Genomic DNA, 6,028 nt, shown 5'->3' with positions numbered 1-6,028 from the left:
TATTATAAGGGACTGCGCCCGCGCACGCGATACCCGTCCGGGAAGCGGATGAACAAAAACGGTATTAATCAACCATCACACCGCCTTGCGCAACCACCTCGTACGCGATATTTAAATAAGTCGGGTTATAATTGTTATACCATAATGCGGTCATGTGAAATTAATTTAGGCAACAGATTATCAGATCCGGGAACAATTAGAATTGGGTACTTTTATTTCGAGTTTTTTAACAAATTATACTGTGTGTAAATGCAACTCTTTAAAGTTAGTAAATAAATTCCAAGTGATAGCGATGATAGGTAATATTAATTGTAAGTTCTTCCAAATAATATTAATAATTTAGGTGTAGACATTCCAATCGCAGAACTCACACTCATCCATCATTCATTAGAACTCAATACACGTGTAAGCATTTTATTCGCAATCGAACAACCGCCTGAAGTATCAATAATTGTCACAAATCAATTAACTTTGCATCCTAGATTCGGAATGAGAACACGGGTAAAGGCCTGTGCACACTATTGGTTCAATTGACGTGGTCAGTGAGCGCGACGCTGCTCATCGCTGGTCGTGTAGAAACGGCCTTAGGACGCCGCACACTTAGCGCCCGAAACGACGCGTGCGAACGCCGCCTATACTGTCGAAATTATTGGTCATAAAACATTATGAATACAAATGTAGTAGAAAATAAGTCATACTTCGTATAAGTGTGTCCTAAATGCACACCTTTATGTCAGTGCTTTCTTGCAATAAATGAACTGTATAAGATAGAAATTTCATAAATATGTATGTGAAAACACGAGTTTCAAATGTCTTCATTGTAATTTCCGACTTCCTCGACCTAGAAACGGGCGCTATAAAACAGTACCGATTATCTCAAATAAAACCATTGTTTAATAACATGAGCTACTTATTTTTTGCAATGGGATACTTTCTACAAGTGTATAATTGCTCTTTTGAAAGGGCAATAACAATAAAACTGCTATGTGGTAGCGTTTTATCGACGTCGGCGATTCACACGCGGCGTTTTTACGCGAGTGTGGAGAGACCTTATAAAGTACCTTTTTGTTAGCGATTAGACAATAGTCTGTAAGTATTTATTGGTAAATATAACTTTGTAATTATTTTTTAATTGTATTTTGTAAATCCTTCCATGTAGAGTCCATGTTAAGTAAAACTTTTCCAATAATGTTGTAGCATGTAAGTGAAATGTTATATTTTGAGAGGTTTTTCCATTTTAAGTAAATTTTGTAAATTTATGTAAAATAAACGGAGATTTTTTTGTTAACGATAATTCTGTTGTATCTATTCCTTCGCCGCACACCCACGATACCGATAAACCCAGGTATCGTAAACAAGCAGCCAACAAGCTATTATTAGAGTGGTTCAATAAACAATTGCGAATCGATATTCTGCGATGTGGGTCGCGGCGGCGGCGGCGGCGGCGAACAAAGGCGCAAGGAGAGATCCAAGTTCACACACGAGGCTCTTGTGCCGAAGAAAGTCGGATGTGAACCGGCATACGGCACGCGGGAAGCCGGAGACGACTTTTTGCCGCGACAAGTGCACACACACACACGTGCGTGGTGGAAAATGTCGTGTAAGTACACGCGTGGTGTGTTTGTGTGTGTGCGGGCTGCTTGCTCACAGGTGGGTACAGATAGAAGAGGAAGCTATTTTTGCAATTTTTTTGGGTGAGTTTTTAAATAGATGCGTAGGTATTTTTCTCATAATGTACCTGAAATAAAGTAGTACTGAGAATCGTAAAACTTAGTCTTCGAGCTTTTAAATAGTGTTATTGTGCCAAAACTATATTATTCTATACCACCTTCAATAGTATTTTTGTTCACGTGTATGGATGTTTTTTCTCTGAATTCAGATAAAATTTAAACACCTGGAAAGGCCAATTCGAATAACCAATCGCAAATTTATCTTTGTTATAATTTCCGAACCATTATAAAAAAATACCCTTATCCAAAATACGCAAAAATATTCATAAAACGAGTCCACTGGCGTTGCTGTCGGTCCGTCGAAGAGAGATTCTTTCACCGACCCACTTGCATAGCGCGGGGTGATTTCACCAGCGACGCTGCGACGTGCCGCCGCCGCCGCCGCCGCCGTGCCGAGCATACGCTGAAGTAAAAATACTGTCACGAGCAATGAAAAAGTTCCAGTGACATATATGTAGAACGGCAATGGCAGGTGGACAATAGTCATTGCTCGCAAGTGTACTATATTTCGGTGAAAAAAAAATACACTGTTAGGTATTTTTGGTGTAATTCCTACGTTTCAGGCATGCGGTGTAACATATTTGTAGTTCAGATAATTAATGAGGGTAATTCTATACTACAAAATCATTCACAGACCACCCCACAAAAGCCAAGCGCAAATATCTGCCAAAGCTAAAGAGTGCCAAAAAGGACTACGATATCTCTTCATCATGATAAGTAAACCGATAGATTTCAACCGAAGTCCGCACTGCCAGTGGTCGCTCTATATCAAGTCAGTGGCGACAGTGTAGAGTGTGGACTCGCGCCAATATTGACACCAGTTATTTATGTACTAATGTATACTAACACCTCGAGGACGTATCGAGGTGAGCCTGCAGCGATGCTGTTTATCCTAACGGAAGTTTAGTTGGCATTATGTAAATCCGAGAATAGTTATTAGAAACTATGTGGGTAGTATACCTCTAGACCAACGCCTATGTTTTACTAATAACTTTTACTCTAGTGCAGACTAAGTAAGTATAAATAACGTTGGTTTTAGTTACACAGAGATTTGTGACAATGTTCTCTAACAGAGTCTCGCCACTTATTATTGTCAAACTAAAAGAATCTATATAACAAATCTATGTACCTATAATGTGCAATTTAAAACTTCTGAACTTGTCTAAAATTCCATACACTCTAAAATTTTAAAGAAATCCTTCTTGGAATTCCGTACACACGGAGAATCCACAATAATTCGTCAAAATGTCCGAAATAAACCAGAAAGAGCTGGCAGATTGACGCCGCAACTTTCTCCTGCAATCTCCCCACATCTCCCGCGCGCAGGCAAAGGTCACCTCCCGACCTTACCGCACACACCATGTATACCACATTCTCCATACATATACAGGGTGTTGCGAAATTATTAAGCTAAAGAGCCGAATAGGGGGCTCAGATCGTCATTGGGAAACAAGTTAGTTGTAAGTTGTGATTGGTAAAGTTAGAATATATATATTTTTTAGTGAAATTTTCCGTCAAAGAGAAAAAGTTGTCTGGAATGCCTACTTATGCGAAACCTATAATATTTGCTATACAATTTATATTACACCCTGTATGTACACACACCATGTAGTGGCAGGACCATTGCTTCTCATGCTTGAACCTGAAGGCAAGTGAAGGTCAAAGGCCAAGTCTCTGTCTGCAGTGTGTAAGTATACCGAGTCACCAGAACCAGAAGTATGGTAAGTATAATGTTGGTAAGATGCTAATTTCGTATTTATCTTATTTATTGGTGTTAATTAGTAATCAAAACACTAAGAACTAGGTATTTCTTGTATATACTATGCAGATACTAAAGATATTTCAAATGAAACAGATTTGTCGGAAAGCGATACACAATCAAAGTTTTTTGTTGAAAGAGAGCCTTACTGTTATAATCACTGATAAAGATCGCCAATGATGAGAACACCATAATAAAGTAGTCATAATCAAATCTAAACCATGTTGTATAAACTAGCTATAGGTCAAATAAAACCACAAAGATCCCATTTAAAACTCAACTCTACTACTTCTAAACTACATTTTAAATCCAAATAAGCATATCATCTCGTAAATCAAGTGGTTGACATCGGCGCACGTCACGTTCCGGAATCGAACCCGCAACCCATAACCTTGACCATCGCCGACCTTACACTGAACTTCCTTCGTAGAGCTGCGCCGGCGCACGCGGGCACACACCCGTGGGACTACAAGTGTGGACCACCATATATTTTTAAATAGTTTAAGTTTCAAATATGATATAGACATGTTATTTCATCGTAATGATGACCAAATTGTGATCAGATCTAGCTTAATAATCCGTACATACATACCAACATATCTAATTACGAATCCTATAAAGGTGTAAGAAAAAATGTCGAGTACTGTCTGAATACAACATTGACGATGATGACGATGGACTTTCATCTGGCTTTGGAAAATAGAGATGTTATTGTTAACTAAAAGAGTAAGCAACAAAAACTTGCTATCGTGGAATATTTCCAAGTTAATTTCCGCCAATCACAATTAGTCTAATCCGAACTTCCGAACCGAACCGACACCGGCACAGAAACAAGCACAACCCGAGCAAGACAGCCGCAAGTGCGGCAGAGACAGCTGCGTGCGACAAGGACGGCGCTAGTGGAAAGTGTGTCGCGACACACATCCGAGCGACAGCCGGCGACACATAGCTACATCTTGTCGTGGATTCCTCCACTTGAGCACATCCTGTAGTAATTGTTGCGAGGAATTGAGCGAAATTTAAACACTTAGGTGAAGTAGTTTCCAGATAGCGGAAAAAAACATTAAATGCGGTCCTTTAGATTTATAATATATGTTAATACTTAGAGCTTACATTTTAAATTCAGAAGAATGCATTTAAAATAGGAAAAAAAATATAGAAAAACGAGATAACACAATTAGTAAAAAATAATAAATGTTGGAAATTTTAAATACTGTTCGTTCGCGTAGCACTGTCTACGGCGTAGCGTCGTAGCGGCTACTACGCCGCGCCGTAGCTTTGATTTCACTTTGATTTTCATGAGAACTGTTTCGTAGAATTTTACTATTTTGTTATTGTTTTATACCAACCATATGTTGTAGTTACTCACGAATTTTATAAGTTCTGTATTTTTACTTCGCAATCAGCATAAAAATAATTAATTCAATTCATTATCTTTATTAAATCTCAATAAGCCTATATATTATAGCGATATTCCAAACATTCTGTTGCTAAGTATATCTGAAAAGAGATGCAATAGTCTACACGTATTCGTTACCAAGATATTTAAGTTAAGTATACGATCTGAGCACCTATGTAAGTATCATCATGAGTAAGAAAGACCCTCTATATTATAAAACCATCATTAACAAACGTTGACACTACGATAACAAGCTAATCTTCGATATCAAAGTTTGAAATAAGAACGCGGCATTCTGAGCAGCCAGCACTAAACGCTTGTTCCGATTCCGCCGCCCCCCGCGCTGCCCGCCCGCCCCTCTCCGCCCCGCGCAGCCCCGCCCGCCCCTCACCGCCCCGCGCGGCTCGCAAAAGTAAAAGTCTCGCCGAGTAACTGTACCGCGGTTCACTCTCAAGCTGGCACACATAGGAGGGACACAGACGCGGCTACTGCCAGTGTATGTGATATGGAAAAATAAAGAAAATATATTTAGAATATTATTTATTTGTACACACACACAAGAAAGAAACTTACATAACTTTAAAGGCTGCTGCCATTCATATAATTTTATAATTATGTATAGTATTGTACTTAGCTACAATCTCATGAAAAATCACGATAGACCTATGACAAAAATCATGTTTAATAGATATCTTTACTCAGCCATTTCGTACTGTGTTGCTAGCATGTTTGAATCTTGTGCTACGCAACGAACTATGGTTGGAAAAATGGCCAATTTAAGAATTAAGACATTCGACGAAAGTGTTAAATCCAGAACACGTTTTGTGGAAAAAGACTATGAGAAAAAATAAAATTACGTTTTTCATAAACTACCTAGTCGAGAAGCATACATAAATATATTTACTAAGTAAACTAGCTGTTTCCGCGAGCTTTACTTCGCCTTTAAATGTTTCCGTGTGAATAACGCAATAAAAAACACCCTATGTGTTAATCCAGGGTCTCAGCTAGCTCCATATCAAATTTCTTTAAAATCGGTTCAGCAGAATTAACAAACATACACACATACATACTCACAAACTTTCGCATTTAATATTAGTAGGATAGAAGTACGAAACATCCACCCGTAATAATACAAAACAA

Source organism: Plutella xylostella, chromosome 15, assembly GCF_932276165.1.
Source record: "Plutella xylostella chromosome 15, ilPluXylo3.1, whole genome shotgun sequence".
In the NCBI taxonomy this organism is placed as follows: domain Eukaryota; kingdom Metazoa; phylum Arthropoda; class Insecta; order Lepidoptera; family Plutellidae; genus Plutella; species Plutella xylostella.
Note: the sequence above shows the minus strand (reverse complement) of the source record.